At 36.7% G+C, this 20,722-nt stretch overlaps 1 protein-coding gene across 1 annotated transcript in view; it reads left to right on the top strand.

Annotated features, from left to right (window-relative positions):
• The first annotated feature begins 492 nt into the window (after window positions 1-492).
• LOC117989982 (zwei Ig domain protein zig-8-like) overlaps window positions 493-20,722 on the top strand; it is a 116,567-nt gene continuing 96,337 nt past the window's right edge. Inside the window, exon 1 of the mRNA XM_034977398.2 lies at window positions 493-730. The gene's annotated coding sequence lies outside the window, so the exon portion shown is untranslated. The remainder of the gene's footprint in view (window positions 731-20,722) is intronic.

Raw genomic sequence — 20,722 nt, 5'->3', positions numbered from 1 at the left:
CGGCTGATGCGATCTGCCAACCTAGTGAAGGGTCTTCCAACGCTGCGTTTTCTGGTGCGATGTCACCATTCCAGCACCTTAGGACCCCAATATCTATCGGTTTTTCAAACTATGTGCCCTGCCCATTGCCACTTCAGCTTCGCAACGCGTTGAGTTATGTTGGTTATTCTGGGTCTCCTATCTATGGATCTCTTCATTTCTGATTTGATCAGAGTAGAGTAGAGTAGAGTAACTCCAAGCATATCTCCCTTCATCGCCCGCTGAGTGACTCTGATTTTTCTTAGTTAGCGACCATATCTCGGATCCATATGTCATCGCAGACGTTGAAAGACATAATAAAAATTAAATCTAAATACTGAAGTGATTCTTGAGTCAATGAAAGTGTAACCATCTTGATATAAACAAATCGTGATTAGTACGTGAAACTTTCTTGGTTTTACTAGATTAAGTTTGCCGATCTTAGGTTCGGACTTGCGCGTTTCCCATGCCGGCGTAGCAGTCACTCGATCTACGCCGACCGCTACGCACGCTATGTACCGCTACGGATGCTACGAACTGTCTACGATCGAACTTTGTCAGAATCATAATTCCAGTGAGTGATTACAACAGTGAATATTGTGTTAAAAATTCTGAGTGGTGCAAAAAAAATGTGCGAGTGCTACAATGTTGATTATGATGTTTTGTTCTCGTAAAATTTGCCGCAGCCGGCGATGACCTTTCCATTTTACAGGTTAGTTGTGTATTTTTAATTAGGATGCTGAGTTTGGCTGTTTGTTTTTTTGTGTGCGGATGAAATGAATATTCATTATATTTTAGGTACCTACAGGGATGAAAATGGACGACGAATTGTACTTGTAGATAGAAATACCTAGTATTTGTAATAATATGACAACGGTTTTGGTTTTTATTTCGAATTTTTGTCGTAACGTGTGTGACGTATCGTTTGTCTATAAAAACCTTGAAAAAACTAGTAGGTAAGTACTTAAAAATAATACACATTTTATAAATAAAAACTTGTTACAAGACAATTTAGTTTTTTAATTGTAGTTTTTTATACTAAAAGAATGAAAATAATTATTTGGTTTTTTACATAATTATCTAATTTAATTTAGATGCTTTTTTTTATTCGCAAACAAACTATTTAGGGCCATACTACAGCAATACAAACAATTTGAACAACATTTTTCTACTATTCTCTTCACTTAGATGAAGCAAAAGGGAACTAGTTTTTTTTAATTATATTTAGCTACAACATAGTTATGATAGACCATAATTCCTTTGAAGCTGGATCAAAATATATTTGATAGAATTCCAAAGTATTTATATTAGTGCTATTTCAGTTGAATGCAAATCTTAAACTGAATTGACAGGGGCTGAAAGTCATACCTATATATCATTTTCGTAGAAAATTGACGAAGCAAGTAGATTGGTTCTACTTTTAGACCCGGAGCTGTCAATTTAGATTAGGATATCATGTTCCACTGAATTAACTTAAATCTACATAATGTATTATATATCTGTATTTTTTTATTCTATTGAGATTTATGAAATAATGAATGCATTTACATATTATTATAGTTTAAAAAAATATATAAACTACCTACAACCTTAGTAGTAAGGTTGTTTGTATATTTTTTTAAACTATAATAATACACGTCATGCATTCATTGATTTGTTCAATAAAAACAAGACTGTATCCTAAAATAATACAATAATTTAAAATTTTCAGCAAAGATATTCTGTAAAACAAGTTAGAATAACGTTTGTTCAATTCATAATGTAAATACAACCGTAGAAACTTATATTTCTACAAATACGCTCTATTGAAATATGATTCTCTTTTTCGCAATACCTATAATATATTAATATTTACTAAAGCAATATCTCTAAAACTATAATAATAAAAAAATAAACTGATATCATTGTAGCTTGATATTTTTAATCGGGGTATAGTAATTATAGTAGAAACTAGCTTATGCTCGCGAATTCATTCGCGTGGACTACACAAATTTCAAACCCCTATTTCACCCCCTTAGGGGTTGAATTTTCAAAAATCCTTTCTTGCCGGATGCCTACGTCATAATAGCTATGTGCTTGCCAAATTTCAGCCCGATCCATCCAGTAGTTTGAGCTGTGCGTTGATAGATCAGACTGTTACCTTTTTCTTTTATATATTTAAGATGTAAACTAATAAAATACCCTATTTGCAATGACTGCATTCCAATTTGCTAATTTCAGTGTAAAGTTTTTTCATAATCATCAACTGATAGACGTCCACTGCTGGACATAGGTCTCTTGTATGGTCTTGCATCGCTTAGATTCAGCGGCTCTATGCGACTCATTTGATGTCATCTGTCTACCTACTGGGAAGTCTTCCAATGCTGTGCTTTCCAGTGCAAGATTGCTGTTCCAGCATCTTGGGACCCCAACATCGATTGGTTTTTCGAACTATGTGCCTTTACTTACTATCGGTTGATGATGATGGTGAATAATTATGAAAAAAAACAAGTCCTCAGTACTAACGTTGAATTAAGAACATCACTCTTTCAGAATTCTGTTAAAAGTAAAATTGTCAGCAAGAATATTAAGAAAGATAAAAATAACTTTTCTTCCAGCCATACGGTTAATGTAAAAACTTTCTATTTCTTCTAAGTTGTAGTCAACGCTTCTTTTATTTTTTTAGCATTGGACTTTTTCCAACATTCTCCGTTGTAACATTGTTCCCGTCATTTTCTTGAAAGCTAAACCGATTTAGAAAAATGTTACCAAGCTAAGAGGATTAAAGACATAAAAATAGAGACAAAAATAGGAATTGTAGGCTAAGGAAGGTTTTATGTCACTAGGGTAACAAGAAATAAATGTTTTGTCTATGATTTTTGTGACTATTTATCACTATTTGGGGATTCTTTTTGGGCAAAAAGATTTAAGCTATAAATATCCATCCACGAAATGATTTTCATGATACCGTGTTTATAATTTGTACCTTTCTGTCGTATTCCGTATATTTTGTCTGTCTATCAGTTTTGTTCATCTAATCGAGCTAAAATTATTATAGTAATTGTTGTTGATACTTGCGGAAAGTTTTATAGATAGGATAGTAAGAGGGTGCATGAGCTACATTGCAATGTATGCCGGGAATCATATAAGGGTTAATAAAACTGCCATACTTCTTCCATGTCAGCCCGCGTTCATCTTAGATGGCATCATCACTTATGACCAGACGAGATCGCAGTCAAGGGCTAACCTGTAATAATTATTGATAAAAAAATCAGGTAGTAAAGTATGAAAGGACAAACTCGCTATATTATGCCAATAACTCAGGTCAAATCAAATATAATCGAAACTTGTAGATTACCTACTTGAAATTTTAGCTGTTTTTTTTTTTCTTAAATATAGATTTTTATTTCATCTTATTGACAAATTGATAAATTAAGGAAGTAGTGTAACCATTTTTAAAATTTTACTGTCGTGGTCATTTCTATTTGTTTTTTTCTTAAATTTTTTTTTATTGTAAGTACCACATATTTTGCACGCCATACATAAATGGCAAAATCTGAAAGCTACAGGACCATCTATGTATGTACGATCATTTACTACTCACATTTAGCAAAATTAAATGATTTCATTTCAGCCTCATTAGCTCAACGGTTAAAGGAGCAGACTGAATTCTGATAGATTACCGGTTCAAATCCCACTCGTTGCCATATTGTCGTACCTTTTCCTAGCACAAGCTTTACGCTTAGTTGGAGGGGAAGGGGGAATATTAGTCATCATGATGAACTTGGCTAACATTCTTTAAAAAAAAGTTGTTCGCTATTATATCTTCAATCTCTGGTTTTTTATCCAATGAATGAATTCGGAAGAATAACAGTTTCTATAGTCCTCCGTATATCATATTGAACAATGTTATTTTTATTCAATTACATTTCATTCATGGCTCTTATTGTCTCTTTTAATAATATTGGAGTTAGTATAATCAATGTTTTATTTCCTAAACCAATAATTTCCTCCTTTGTCCCTTATTCGCCTTTCAGTAGATAGTCAACATTAGTTGTTTTATTAGACATCGTGTGCGTGGATTTATTATTTCAAAATCCTGTGGGAACTTTTTTGTTTTTCAGGATAAAAAGTACTTACTTACTAAATAATTTTAAATACATATCAAAAATTGCGTAACCGGCAGGAATCGAACCTGCATCTTCTGGGTTCGCACCCGATGCCTTGACCAACTCTGCCACGGTTTCGCTTACCGCCAGTGACGAAATTTGTGATACGTATGTTCTCTCAGTACTGAAGCGTCTGTCGTCGATTCCTGCCGGTTACGCAATTTTTGATATGTATTTAAAATTATTTAGTAATTTCCTTGAAGTGTAGGTAAAACACTAAAAAATTATAAAAAGTACTTACTTACTGTATGGCCGTCTCCGGGATGCAAGCCTTCAATGACTTTCGTCAAAATTAGTGTATACTGTATCACTACTATTGTGTAACTAACTAGTAACTAATCTACATTTCGTAATAAGAAACATAGATGTGTATATGTGTGCAAACCAGGCCACTTGAGAGATGTCAATTCGTTTGTGAGCCCTTGTCTATACCTAGTATTATAAGTCAATGTCTAAAGACAAAACTAATAATCTTTATAAACAAAGAGGGGAAACACAAAATCGACTTATCTACTCGTAGTAGAAACCGTCATAAATTAGTAACACCGCTAGGTATATGTCTTCTGCGTAGTAATAGCCGGCAAGGAATATTGTACAACGACCTTTAGAAAGAGGTAGCTGTTTTGGAGAGCGTCGTCTCTGTCGCCGAGACCGACAAAATGTCACAAAGGTATGAGTGACAGAGACAACGCTCTACAAAGCCGAAATCTCATTCTAAAGGTCGACGTACAATATTTCTTGCCGGCTACTGTACATCTCCATCTCCGCTTTTGTAATAATAATATAGTTCCGAAAGTTGTATACCAAAAAGTTTTAATGTCGGTCGCAGCGCGCGGCGGACGAATCTCTACAGAGATTAGCTATGTATGCGAGAGATATAGTGCACAATTATTTGCGCAAACAAAGGTGCACTATCTATATTCTTTTTGTTCTGATGGTTAATCCGATGGGAAGGCAAACTGACACGACCAGAGCGAGATCAGGCACAAACTGAACGCTTACGTGCTACCTGAGGCCTGCGTTGCCAGGGGTCAGGAGAAAATACGCTGGAAAAAAAACCATACTTAAACTAGCTATTTTTGACCCTACCCGATATCGTCATACGCAGTCAACATGCTAGCCATTAAACCAACGAAGTACTTAATTAAAGTAACTGCTCAACTAACTGCTTTTAAACTCACAGAAATAATTGGAAAATTTTAAATCAGTACCCGTTCAGTTCAGTCTCGCCTGCGTGAAATTCGGGTAAGCTTTTCTTAGAACAATTCCGTGGTCCAAAGATCATGTTGAAGGCATTGGAGTATTAGATATCAGTACCCTTATTATACATGAGAAAGTGTGTTTATTTGTTGGTTTGTTGGTTTGTCCTTCAATCACGTCGCAACGAAGCAACCGATTAACGTGATTTTTTGTATGGGTATAGTTAAAGACATGGAGAGTGACTTAGGCTACTTTTTATTCCGGAAAATCAAAGAGTTTCCGCGGTATTTTTAAAAACCTAAATCCACGCGGACGAAGTCGCGGACATCAGCTAGTTTAAATATATTTTCCTAGACTGAAACTGAAAATCTTAAAGGCGTCCTAATTTATTGGGCAATAGTAATTTCTATTGCGAAGCAGCTCGAATCGAATAATTGTAGTCGCATTTCTTTTAAACGAGACTTTCTCTGAGATTTAAGATTTTCAATAGTTTCAGTCGCCAATAGTTGCCAATTTAAATAAACAAGGCTGACTTGAACAGACGATTTCTATTTAAACCGACAATTTCTATCATCATCATGATCAACCTATCGCCGGTTCACTACAGAACACGGCCGCACGGGTCTCCTCTCAGAGTGAGAAGGGTTTTGGTCTACCACGCTGGCCATATTCGGATTGGTAGACTTCACATACCTTTGAGAATATTATGGAGAACTCTTAGGCTTGCAGGTTTCCTCACGATGTTTTCCTTCATTGTTAAAGCAAGTGATATTTAATTATAAAAAACGCACATAACTCCGAAAAGTTAGAGGTGCGTGCCCGGGATCGAACCCCCGACCTCCGATTGAAGGCGGACGTCCTAACCACTAGGCTATCACAATTTCTATACAGTGTGTTTTTTAGGGTTCCATACCTCAAAAGGAATAAAGGAACCCTTATAGGATCATTTCGTTTTCGACAACAAAGGGTTCCTATAAGGGTTCCGTTTTTCTTTTTGAGGTACGGAACCCTAAAACCACTGTATATCTACCTACTACCCATTAGCTTGGTAATTGTAGTATATAATTCAATCTGGTCGTATTAAATGGAATCCATTAATTGAATCAGACTTAGTTTATGCTAAGAAGCTTTAACTCGCTAATTAATTCGTTAACATATACAATTTAACCTTATACTAATGGTTAAGTAAACCCTACATTAGTGTTATGTGTTTCTAATTCAGCATTTAATTAAATTAGTGCTTCCTAATAATTAAACTAACCAGTTCTGTGCTTGTTTACTACATAATTAACACTAGCTGATTCCCGTAAATTCGTCCGCGTGGACTACACAAATTTAAAAATCCTATTTTACCCCTTTAGGGGTTGAATTTTGAAAAATTCTTTCTTAGCGGATGCCTACATAATAATAGCTATCCGAATGAACTCGCGGGCATGATTTAGTAAAAATTTAGAATAAGTATGTACTTTTGTTTTGTAAAACTCCATAATAACGTAAGATACGAACCCAGATAATTTATTATTTTAAGCCTTATATTACGGTATTTTAGGAACTAGTGACATAATAAGTAATTACAGAACATAACTTATTGTAATATCACTAGTAACTTATCGTCAAAATTATTATTGTTTACTTATATAACGTGTAACTAACTTACGTGTTTAGTTATTATTAAAAATATAGTAAATTGTAAACCTACCTATAGTAAATTGACCCGTCTAAGGCATTAATTAATTATTTTAAGTATGGTAATGTAATAGACTTATTAATAACTTTGAATTAGGTTATCTTATAATAATATAGGACAGGTTTCGTTCTACTCGCTTTACCAAGTAAACAAGCATGTAACGATAAATTATTGTTTTTTATACGATGCAGGTCATCAATTATGTATTGTTTACTTTGATCCTTAAACATTATTCCCAGGAAAGAAAATGCCTACCAATATTATATCCACTCTATTTTTAAGGTTCCGTAACTCAAAAGGAAAAACGGAACCTTTATGGGATCACTTTGTTGTCTGTCTGTCTGTTTGTCTGTCCGTCTGTCAAGAAAACCTATAGGGTACTTCCCGTTGACCTAGAATCATGAAACAGGCCTTATAGCAGACATAAGAGGAAAAATCTGTAAACCGTGAATTATTGGCTACACCACAAGAAAAAAATTAAAATGTTTTCATGAACAAATATTGCTATTTTAATTTTAAAGTAAGATTACTATACCAAGTGGGGTATCATATGAAAGGGCTTTACTTATACGTTCTAAAACAGATTTTTATTTATTTTTAGTTTTTGATTTATCGTGCAAAATGTCGACAAAATACGATAGTAGTACGGAACCCTCAGTGCGCGAGTCTGACTCGCACTTGACCGGTTTTTTATTTTATTTGGATGTAAAAAGAGAAAAAAATGTTGTGCCTACGCTTTACGGAGCGTACAACGCTTACAAATACAATTCTTTTTAATATAACGCCTACGTGCTGTCCCAAACAGTTTTCCTCCCAACCTAGCACAGACGTCCGATTTTTATCAGTCGGTGACTTTTGAATAGTATTGTCTAATTTAACCATAGAATACTTAATAGTACCTAACCATCCAGGTACAGAAATTTCTTGCTACTAGGACGCGTAGGTAATTCTTATCTCTCTCTCTCTCTCTCTCTCTCTCTCTCTCTCTCTCTCTCTCTCTCTCTCAGAAGTCAAAGTCAAAGTTAAATATTTAATTCAAAGTTATTACATACACAGTATTGATGATAATGCCATAGTACACTTTGAACGTTTTAAATCGGTAAAATGAAATAAAATAAAATTAATTTGTTAAAATAAGTAATAAGCAATCAAATGAATTCATATATTTCGGTAAGAATACAATGTCAAAAACATAAAGAAAAGATAATAGCCGTAGGTATGTACGACCAGTAAACTTCACAAATTCCAAACCTCTATTTTACGCCCTTAGCCGTTAAATTTTCAAAAATCCTTTCTTGACGGATGTCTACGTCATAATAGATATCTGCATGCCAAATTTCCGTCCACTAATTGGAGCTGTGCGTTGATCTACGAGTACAACACAATATTACGACAATTCTCATCGAATTTTTTAGGACCGATTATATTCGGTAGTCTATGGTAGGCTTTTGGGATATGTATCCCAGTACACAGTACAAAGCCCACCCGCCTAACTTTCACGTACTGTCGAATAATCTTCTTTGAACATAACTCGACTAATCGCCCGTAGGTAGGTATAGTACGCGACAGGAACAGATGGCAATCGGGGTATGAGGCGGAGGGACGCCCTGCACACCCGCACGTCATCCGCGCTATCCCGCACCTGATTAGCGCGGGGGCAGTGCGGGTGTGCGGGGCGTCCCCACCCCGATTGCCATCTCGACCTGTCGCGTACTATAGTAAGCTGGTTCATATTAAGGCGGTTCATATTAAGCACATATTTTACATGCGAATTGGCAGACTTCACATACCTTTGAAAACATTATGGAGAACTCTTAGGCGTGCAGGTTTCCTCACGATGTTTTCCTTCACCGTTAAAGCAAGTGATATTCAATTAAGTACTTAAAACGCACATAACTCCGAAAAGTTAGAGGTACGTGCTCGAACCCCCGACCTCCGATTAGGAGGCGAAGGTCCTGACCACTAGGCTATCACGGCTTGATACATAGGTAATCAGTACCCTATATTATAAATGCGAAAGTGTGTTTGTTTGTTGGTTTATTGGTTTGTTGATTTGTCCTTCAATCACGTCGCAACGGATCCACGTGATTTTTTTCATGGGTATAGTTAAAGACCTGGAGAGTGACATGGGTTGCTTTTTATCCCGGGAAATCAAAAAGTTTCCACGGGATTTTTAAAAACCTAAATCCACGCGAATGAAGTTGCGGGCATCAGCTAGTGTAATATAATAGCAATATATATAAAAGCAAAAGGTGACTGCCTGACTGACTGATCTATCAACGCACAGCTCAAACTACTGGACGGATCGGGCTGAAATTTGACATGCACATAGCTATTATGATGTAGGCATCCGCTAAGAAAGGAATTTGTGAAAGTTCTAGGTGAAAGAAATTCTAGTGAAATAGGGGTTTGAAATTTGTGCAGCCCTCGTGGACGAAGTCGCGAGCATAAGCTAGTAAACATATAGTATTTTTCGTTAAGTATTGAAATTACCCGCTACCCTGGAATTAGCAGACAAGCCGGTATTACGCTTCGTTAACCAAGTTTAGTCCGTACTCATGTACTTATGAAGTCATGTAAAACACATTAGGTACGGCTCGTTATGCTCGCATCAATATTTATTCCGCCTCGTCCCGGCTTCACGGGTGGCCTTAAGTGTTAATAGGTATCTATTTACTTATAACTCCAAGTTTACCCCATTTTTAGTCTGCGGGCTGTCAGCGGGCTATATCTCATGAACCGTATATATAGCTTCTTAATTTCTTTTTACTAGCTTGATGCCCGCGACTTCGTCCGCGTGGAATCAGCCCCCCAATTGTGTAAGAATAACCATTTCATGGCTATCCCAATCGTCAAGAATTCTGCCCTTTGATTGGCTGTGAAAAAATGTAAACAGCGAATCAACCAATTAAATGGCAGAATTTCTTGACGATTGCGATAGCCATGAAATGGTTATTCTTACACAATTAGGGGGCAGGTCAGTCAGAATCAACAAACACACACATTAATTATAATACGGATACTAATAAATTCTATTCCATTCTATTCTTATCTAACGTCGAACAATAAAAGAGACAATAATATTGGTATTCCAGAAACTCTACTCCGAGCCTCAAACGCTGGTTTCCAAAATAATTAATTCCACACACATTCCACGGATCCAAACTTTGTTGCAAGCGAGAAAATTATTCATAGCATTAAATATTAAGCGGAATTCGAAGAGAGCTCGGCTTGTTCATGAATTAAACTGATTCCTTCACTTTTCCGAGATTTTCCAAGCTTAAAGGAATTGTGCGGATAATTTTACATTCACTTAATTTGCTTTCCTAATTGTATCATGTAATTTATTTTTCATTTTAGTAAGTAAGTACTTATATTTTTTAAGAATTGTGTATGGTATTTTAGCGTTTAAACTATCATGAGTGATTTCCATTATACGTCTTCTTTTCTTCACTCTGGGCTGGTTTCCGCACTTAAACGTTTGCGTCTGTTGTGCGTTTCCATTATACTTATCTCACGCCCGGCTTATCTCAAGTGTTTTAGCTTAGTCATTAGTGGATTTAGGTTTTTAAAAATCCCCTGGGAACTCTTTAATTTTCAGGGATACAAAGTAGCCTGTGTCACTCTCCAGGTCTTTGAATATACCCATGCAAAAAGTCACGTCGATCCATAGCTCTGTTGCGCCGTGATTGAAGGACAAACCAGCAAAAAAACACACTTTTGCATTTATAATATGGGTTGGGATTTTTTTTAAAAGAATATTAGCCAAGTGGTAGGACTGGTACGGCAATAGTGCAACGGGTGGGATTTGAACTGGCAACCTTTCGGTTTTCAGTCCGCTCCTTTAACCGTTGAGCTATCGAGGCTCTGAAGGATTCGTCATTACATTTTGCACATTAGCCGTATGCTAAAACTAGCCTTGCTATTAAAGTTTGCTCCATTTCATCCAGTTTATATTAAAACATAAATAGCACGCCAAATTTCAAAACCGCACACTCTACCTGTCGTCCGAAGCCAATCGATCACTTAGCCAACATTGTGCTAGCCCGATAAATCTAGACCAAATTGATTCCATGCTATTGTGAATCATGTCACTACGACGGCAGAGAGATTGGAATTGACCCAACATTAAAATAGCCCTTTAAAATAGTTGTCTCACATCAAGTTTTTGGAGTTTTTGTATTTTTTCTCAGACAGGCGCGTTTAGAACTCACGTAGATTTATTATCAACATTACGTCACTACTATTCTAATTAGGTACTTATTAAATTCATAAGTGTAAGTTTTACCCATCTCTTTTTTTATCTTCTATATATAAAAATGAATCGCTAAATGCGTTGCTGAACGCAAATCTCGTGAACAGCTGAACCGATTTCGCTAATTCTTTTTTATAATATTCCTTGAAGTACGAGAATGGTTCTTACGGAAAGAAATTAAAAAAAAAAATCCTGAAAAAGAATCGACTGTTAGGCGGCACGAAGTTCGCCGGGGCAGCTAGTTTTTTTTTTTTTTAAAGAATATAAGCCAAATTTATTATGCTGACTAATATTCCCCTTACCCCTCCAATTAAGCGTAAGCTTGTGCTAGAAGTAGGTACGACAATAGTGCTACGGGGTGGGTTTGAACCGGGGACTTTTCGGTTTTCAGTCCGCTCCTTCAACCGTTGAGCTAACTGATTATTTAGACATAATATGTATATCCTCGAAGACGAAATCGCGAGCATCACCTAGTTATTAATATAAGCTGACATATGTAGGTCATGCCCTCTAATAGTAAACACAAACTGTCATGCCATATTTACCAAGCCAACAATAACAAATCCTTAGCGAAGGCACCTTCGGAACCGACTGCGGTTCACGATAACTAAGTTACCAACTTCAGTGTACTTAGGGAACTGTGTGGTATCAAAGCGAAGGGGTAAGCAAGTTTTCTATAGCCTTCTATAGCCTAGTGGAGCGCACTTCAGCGTTTATGCGAAGGTTTGAATCTCAGTTAGGATAAAGGGGGTTTTTTTAATTTATAGACTAGGGCTTGGGTGCAATCAGACTCAAGATGGAGCGCGCTTGCCTAGAAGATGCCTATTCACTCTTGTCTTGAAGGTACCCATAATATTATAATTTTCTGTTGACGCAATGTCAGTGGCAAAAGCACTATTGGCTAAAGCTATCACTACCTCTATTATAAATGCGAAATTGTGTTTGTTTGTTGGTTTGTTGCCTGTTGGTTTGCCCTTTAATCACGTCGCAACGGAGCAACAGATCGACGTGATTTTTGCATGGGTATAGTTATCTATATCTTGCTTTAACTGTGATGGAAAACATCGTATCGATGGACACGTAACAGTTGGCTATCGGCAAGTTTCTGGACCACCTCGTTAAGCTAATGCGTGTACAGACTTAACTTAGTATCTACACAGAATACATAATAGTACTACGTATCGGGAAATGTTTGTACACATTACTCGCGGTCCACGTTGACATGGCCAGGGGCACGTAAAGGCTGGATATCGCTAAGACTCTAGACCAACTCGTTAAGCAAATGCGTGTACATACTTAACTCAGTATTGACACAGAACACATAATAATACTAGGTATCGGCAAATGTTTGTACACATTAAGAAATGTCCACATCGACATGGCCAGGACACGTAACAGTTGGCTATCGGCAAGTTTCTGGACCACCTCGTTAAGCTAATGCGTGTACAGACTTAACTTAGTATCTACACAGAATACATAATAGTACTACGTATCGGGAAATGTTTGTACACATTACTCGCGGTCCACGTTGACATGGCCAGGGGCACGTAAAGGCTGGATATCGCTAAGACTCTAGACCAACTCGTTAAGCAAATGCGTGTACATACTTAACTCAGTATTGACACAGAACACATAATAATACTAGGTATCGGCAAATGTTTGTACACATTAAGAAATGTCCACATCGACATGGCCAGGACACGTAACAGTTGGCTATCGGCAAGTTTCTCGACCACCTCGTTAAGCTAATGCGTGTACTGGATTGCCAAATGTTTGGCTTTCCTGTACTAACCTCTGCGGTTTGTTTAAGTTGTCACGAGTTCGAACGACTACCCGTTCAACTTTATCCGAGATACTAGTTTAGTTGTCTAGTTATTAATGTTTTAGATAGGAGTATTACTCGTAACAGTATTAAATGCTGTTCGGGGATTTCACAGAGTGTTTTAGTTTGTAATTTAGCTTACGCTTTGTGTTTTTGTACATTAGTTAACTCAAACGACTTCCGAGCGTAGCGAGACCAATAAAATTAATCTTTAGACTTCTATGTAGTAATTTTAAAACAAAATCGTCCAAATGGTCCAATGTCACTAATTTTGACAACTTCATGAATGACCTGCCCACTGCCAAATTCAGCTTGCTGATAGATTGGGCTATGTCAGTGATAAGTCCTAGTTAAAAATATAGTTTCCACCCATCCCTCAGCCTCAGTTGGGCATTGACATGTCAATCAGCCAGTTTACTATATTTTTATTTGAATAGACTAGCTTATTACCGCGACTTCGTCGCGAATTTATTGTTTGAATTTGTAGCGTGCACTAAAATTTAGTCTTTAAATGTAAAATTCATGTTCCGTCTTTTTTTTAACAATACTAAAAAGAAAAAGATCCAGTTACTCTAAATTTAGTTTAGAGAAAGACATAAAAATCGGTGCCAATAGTTCACTCAAAATGTGCTCATACTACTTAACTATGATAAAACGTTCCCGCTCATGAACGTGAAATTTTAAACCTGTGAACGTGTAAACTTCGTAGTGTCTTAGTCCAAACTGCTTTTAGTGTCATAGCACTTTAAAATGTAGATTGTGTAGCATATTTGTGTAGTGTGGCAAAGTGGGCACTTGTAGAAATGTTACACTGCTGAAATGAAGTTGGAATTTAATTTAATGGGTCGGGTAATTTACTGCAAACATGATATTCGTTTGATGCACATAAAGAGGGGTTTGAAGCAGTTTCAGTTTAGGGTTAGATTTGCTTCTTCTTTTTAGGGTTCCGTACCTCAAAAGGAAAAACGGAACCCTTATAGGATCACTTTGTTGTCTGTCTGTCTGTCAAGAAACCTACAGGGTACTTCCCGTTGACCTAGAATCATGAAATTTGGTAGGTAGGTAGGTCTTATAGCTGACATTTGGAGAAAAATCTTAAAATCGTGAATTTGTGGTTACATCACACAAAAAAAAATTGTGGCCATAAACTAATAACTAGTATTTTTAATTTTCAAAGTAAGATAACTATATCAAGTGGGGTATCATATGAAAGGGCTTCACCTGTACATTCTAAAACACATTTTTATTTATTTTTATGTATCATAGTTTTTGAATTAGTGTGCAAAATGTCGAAAAAATACGACTGTAGTACGGAACCCACGTTGCGCGAGCCTGACTCGCACTTGGCCGGTTTTTATACTTATATTTATACCAAGACCAAGACAGTATTATATGGACTCAAGGCACATTATAATATGTAATTAAAGTGTGTAATTCTGTGGGCGCTTCCATTACAAATAAAAAAAATCCTGTATCTGGACGATTTTTGTATAATATGACTACATATATTTTTATTGGTTTGTCTTGCAATCATGTCGCTACGGAATCAAAATCAAATCAAATTAAATGATTTATTTGGTGATTGCAGGTAGGCAATTAGTTGTTACAATAATTGTTTTTGTTTCATGCCACAATCTGCCATACCATGGCGTGCAAATTTGAAATTATATTATTATCTTAAAATTAATACACAATTTTAATAATAAAATTATCACGGAGCAATAGATCGACATGATTTTTTTGCATGGGTTAAAGACCCGTGGCTCTATCGCGGTTGTTTGACAGCTACAATGTCACGATCGCAATCATCTCTGATTGGTTAATGCTCGCTCACTATTGGCCACAATGCATTGTTGCAACAAGAATGGCACAAATTCAGCCAATCAGAACAATTGAGATTGTAATAATGATTGATGCAGGTTTTAGACAATCGCCCTACTGGAGATTGACATAGGTTACTTTTTATCCCGGAAAATCAAAGAGTTCCCACGGGGTTTTAAAAAACCTGAATTCACAAAGATAGATTGCATCGTGGGGCATAGCATACATTTATCCCGGGCAACAAAAGAGCTCCCAAGGGTTTTTAAAAACCTAAGCCCACATGGATGAAGTCGCGGTCATCAGCTAGTGTTGCTATATAAGGTCTCCCTAAATTTTATTATTTGCTAAGCAAATATCAACATAATGTGCCTATTCCATGAATGATCCTTTACAATAATTAACTAACATAATTCTAGTTACCAATAACTAAGTTACTAACTTGTATGTGCTTACTAAACTATGTATTCGAAGTTTAGGGTCAAGTTAACGTTAACTTAGTTCATTAATGTAATTTGATTATATTGTGCCTGAGCACTACTTTTGGGCCTTTGTAACTGTGTATCCAAATGAAATTTTATTTACGACTAGATGATACCCGCGACTTCGTCCGCGTGGATAATAATAAAAAAACTTTATTGCAGACAGTAAGAATGCAGGATACACTAAAAAAACCAAATTGGATGTAGATTTTTGAAAAATCCCGTAGGAACTTTTTGGTTTTTCAGGATAAAAAGTTGCCTATGTCCATTTCCGGGATGGAAGCTACCTCTGTACCCATGTAAATCGATTAAACGGATGGGCCTGTAAGAATCCCGTGGGAACTCTATGATTTTCCGAGATAAAAAGTAGCCTATGTCCTTTCCCGGGATGTAAGCTGACTCTGTACCATATTTTATCGACATCGGTTAAACTGTTGTGCCGTGAAAAGTTAGCAGACAGATAGACATACACACTTTCGCATTTATAATAATATGGATATGGATTATAATCCACTAGTTTATGCTCGCGACTTCGTCCGCGTGGACTACACATTTCAAATTCAAACCCCTATTTCACCCTCTTCGGTGTTGAATTTCCAAAAATCCTTTCTTAGCGGATGCTTACGTCATAATAGCTATTTGCATGAACAATTTCAGCTCGATCCATCCAGTAGTTTGAGCTGTGCGTTGATAGATTAGTCAGTCAGTTTTTCCTTTTACATATATTTAGATTTTCATAAAGTCACTGTAAACTAAATTATTCTCTAAACAACAATTGTGTTATTAGACTAAGTTTCTCATTTAAGCGAAATTTTATTCTTTCTGGGAAATAAATTCTTTAACTTAACCTACTAAAACATTTTTATTCCGGTAACTTGAAAGTGTAGGTAGCACTAAAAAGTCGTTTAGAGTAAGACACTTTAAAGTTAGAAACGTTCGCGGGTTTTATACTTTGGGCTTAAAAGTTTTATCTCACGTTAGACGAACTTTAATGGAGGACCAAAATTACCGACATGAATACAAATTCTTTTGAAAAATCTGCGGGATATTTTTAGCACCCTGTATGAACGAAGTTTTTTTTATTATGGTTTCAAGCTTGGGTATTTTGAATGTAGGAATTTTAGATACGTTAAAACCGCCAGCTGTGTGTATGTGTGGTGTGTTTGTGCGTGTATGGTGTGTGTGTGCGTGGGTATGTTGCGTGTGTGCATAGACGTGTGTGACGAGTGTTTATTTTGTGAAATTTAATCACTTTCTTTCATTTTCACGGGTTTATCATTGACTTGATAAGAGCCTAGACTTTTAATCTTAAAAACTGCATAGAATATATAGATTTATTGATTTATAGCGTTTATCTCACGTTAGGACCAAAATTACTAGCATGAATACCTATTTTTTTGAAAAACTGCAGGATATTTTTAAGCACCCAGTAGGAACGAAGTTTTTTTATTATGGCTGCTTGATTATTATTTTAAATGCAGGAATTGTAGATACTTACGTTAAAATCTGCTGTGTGTATGTGTAGTGTGTGTTTTTGCGTGTGTGTGATGTGTGTGTGTGTGTGTGCATGTGTGTATATGTGTGTTTAGACGTTTGTTATGAAATATCACTGTTACATTTTCACGTGCTTATCTCTAAACTGATGAAAGCCCAGATTTGAAATTTGAAAAACCGTATTGTACCTATTTCGAGTGAATGAAATAAAATAGAATAGAATAAATAGATTTATTGCTTTAAAGATAATTTATATTTATTGAGTGGGACATAGCTACTATTTACCGCAGAAAAATCTCGGTTTAACGGAACAGAGAGATTTGAAAAAGAGATAGAATCGACGCGAATGTTTTTAAAGCAGTGTTGAATAGGAATAAGTAATTTTACATTTTAAAATTGAATTTGACGATTACAGACGATGTTTTTTCTTTGAAACGTTTAAATGTTTTGGTGTTGGAATTTTAACTAACTAAGCATGGGTTTAATGTTGCTGACGAAATGTACCTATATTCATTTTCATGCTCGCGACTTCGCATGATTCAGGGTTTTGAAAACCAATGGGGATTATTTGATTTTCGGGGGGAAAAGGTAGCCTATGCCACTCTTCAGGTCTTTAACCAAATGAATACTTGAAAGGAGACCATGACCGATTTTTATTTAGAAACAGCTAAATCATCTGTAAATGATGAATCACACTACTTACTATTTCAAAGGCGAAAGTTTGTGTGGGTGTGTGTGTGCGTGTTTGTGTAGGTATGTCTCTCTGCGTGCGTGTGTGTGTGTGTGTGTGTGTGTGTGTGTGTGTGTGTGTGTGTGTGTGTGTAAAAGGCTGCTTTTTACCCCAGAAAATCAAAGAGTTCCCGCGGGATTAAAAACCTACATCCACGCGGACGAAGTCATGGTTATAATCTAGTTCGTTAATAAATAGATGAGACATTTACATTTTACGCCCTGCTATATAAACTGTTGGGAAAGTGATATAAATCTGAATCAAACTAAATCACCCAACGATAAAGTAAAGATAATTAAGAAGATAGGGCAACAATCAACATAAATCTAATAACAATACGCCCTAAATGATCCTTTTAAGCCCTAACTATGGACTATTCAAACGTTAGGAACAGAAGTGGGATATTTAATCAATTTAGCAAACTTGGATCATCAATTGGTAAACTTATTGATACTTAAGCTTTAGAACTTTGCCCAAAACGCAATTTAGGGACCGAACTTAGATTGAAAATTATTAGCTTGGCTTGGATTCCTAAATAGTGCTAGCTGACCGTATAGTTTTTTCCTCCCTTTTTTTCACCGATAGGGAAACTGTTTTAGGTCGGCACCACAGAGAATTCAACCTCAAGAGTACGCATGTACCTACAAGGTTTTGCATGAAAAAAAATATCGTAAAATATTGGCGGGGGACAGGGGAGAATGCTTTGTTGTGATTGGTGTACTCAAAAGTCATGTAATCAAGACAATCGAAGCACCGAACAGGCGTGGGCGGACTTCTATGCTAAGCAACTAAGGGCGGTTTCAGACTAGCGTATTATACGCGCGTATAAGCTCGTTTTTGGAAGCGCATGTAGGCGCGTATAGGCACGCCTTTTGGCACACGCTCAACTCGTACGAGCGTTGACGCGCTTCTAAGCTCGTATAAGCGCGAGCCGCGAGATACCACCACCCACCGGACCACCCGGTTCGAGCGAACACGCCGAAATATGCCCGTATACGCGCGTCCGGTTTTTTGAAGCGCGTAATGTAGCGCGCGTGTAAGCGCGTATGCTGAAACCGTACCTACGCGCAAAAAATACGCTAGTCTGAAACCGCCCTAACTTAGCTTGGCGATCGGGTGTGTCCGGCTATTAGACGTGCATAGGTGGTCTGTGGTCGACACTATAATAATATTGGCGTTATTGCTTACAATGTTTCCATATCGATATGTTTTGCCTTTATTTTTTGCTCTAAACTAATTATTTTTTATTAGATTGCTACACATAACAGCTGCAGTATGATTTAGTCTTTTTTTTTAAATAGAGATAGCTAGCAAACGAGCAGGCGGGTCACCTGATGTTAGGTGATTACCGCCGCCCATGAACATTTGCAGCACCAGAGGAACCGCCGATGCGTTGCCGGCCTTTTAGGAATTTGTTGGTCCGCCCCTTGAATAACCCCATGTTGTAATCTAATGGGAACGCCGCCGATGGGAGTTGGTTCCACAGTTTGCATGTGCGTGGAAAGAAGGATTTGGCACAGCGAACGGTCGAAGTGCACCAGACACCCAGGTGGTGAGGGCGAAATTCCTTACGGTGGCGCGCGGTGCGGTTGTAGAAAAATGAGGGTGGAATGAGATCAAAAAGCTCTTCAGAGCACTCCCCATTATAAAGGCGATAAACCACGCATAGAGAGCTAACGTCTCTGCGGAGCTCTAAGCTATCTAGCGAGCCGGTTAGTTTGGGATCGTCCACAAGTCGAACAGCCCACCTTTGGATCCGATCAAATGGAAAGAGTAGGTACTGGGGTGCTCCAGCCCAAAGGTGAGAGCAGTACTCCATGTGTGGGCGGACTTGTCTGTCTGCGTTGTAACATTTCATTAAACTTACATACATATATTATCGTACTTTTCAAGGGTATAAAATCATCCAACTTATAAACTAACATATTTACTCTGAGCCAACTAATCTTTGAAATATTACAGACGTTTTCGTTGAATATTGGTAAAGGAAAATGAAAAATTTTGCCCGATCATGAATATTTGCAACTTACTAAGTAATTGATGGTCCAAGTTTGCCAGTTTGATTAAATATCTCATTTCTGTATCTGGCATTTGAACAAATGATCGTAGTTCGTATTAATTAGATGACCTTCAGTTGTGTGAGTCCAGTTATAAATTGAAATTATACAATCGATCAGGAGCTGGATTGGATGGAAATTAAATCCACTATCAATTTTAGACTTTCCTTTATACAAGTTTGAAACACCTAATTAAAGTATGCTCTTGTAGAAAAGCATAATATCATACAAACGAACACTTAAATAATAAAAAGTGTGGAATTGACTCGCTCAAGCAATAAGACTGTAATTACTTAATGGCAATATACAATACGGCAGTACAGTAATAATTAGATACGGCTAGCTTTCATATTTTAGGAATATTTAAAAAAAATATAACATAATATTATTTGAAAACAGAAACCGCCGAGTTTCTAGCTGGATCTTCTCGCTACGAAGAGCATTTCAAACCAGTTGTAGATTTATTTGACGATTCAAAAGCACTTGTAAATGTTTGATTAAATAAAATAAAATCAATTTTTATAGGAGCGGCTTTATTAATCATGCTATTTGTTTACTACTTTTACTGGATTGCGGGAAGGTTATGATTTAAGTAATATAAATATTAGCTTGTTTGTATTTGAGATTGGCTTTCATGATGGCCAAATTCAAACCAATGAATCCTACTAATATTGTAAATGTGAAAGTGTGGATGTTTGGATGTTTGTTACTCAATCACGCAAAAACGGCTGAACGGATTTGGATGAAATTTGGAGTGAAGATAGATTATACCCTGGATAACAAATGGGCTACTTTTTATCCCGGAAAATGAAAGAGTTCCCGCGGGATTTTGAAAAATGTAAATCCACGCGGACGAAGTCGCGGGCATCAGCTACTATGTAGATAACTTGATATACCGTAGGTACAATATAACATGTCGCTGTGTCCAATATATGCCGCTGATCTTCACTAATATTACAAACATGTAAAGTTTGCAACTTTTTTAAATGTAACAAGTCATGAATGTAGTCT

The sequence above is a fragment of the Maniola hyperantus genome, chromosome 17 (genome assembly GCF_902806685.2).
Source record: "Maniola hyperantus chromosome 17, iAphHyp1.2, whole genome shotgun sequence".
NCBI classification, from domain to species: domain Eukaryota; kingdom Metazoa; phylum Arthropoda; class Insecta; order Lepidoptera; family Nymphalidae; genus Maniola; species Maniola hyperantus.
Note: the sequence above shows the minus strand (reverse complement) of the source record. Positions and strands in the feature narration are given on the sequence as shown.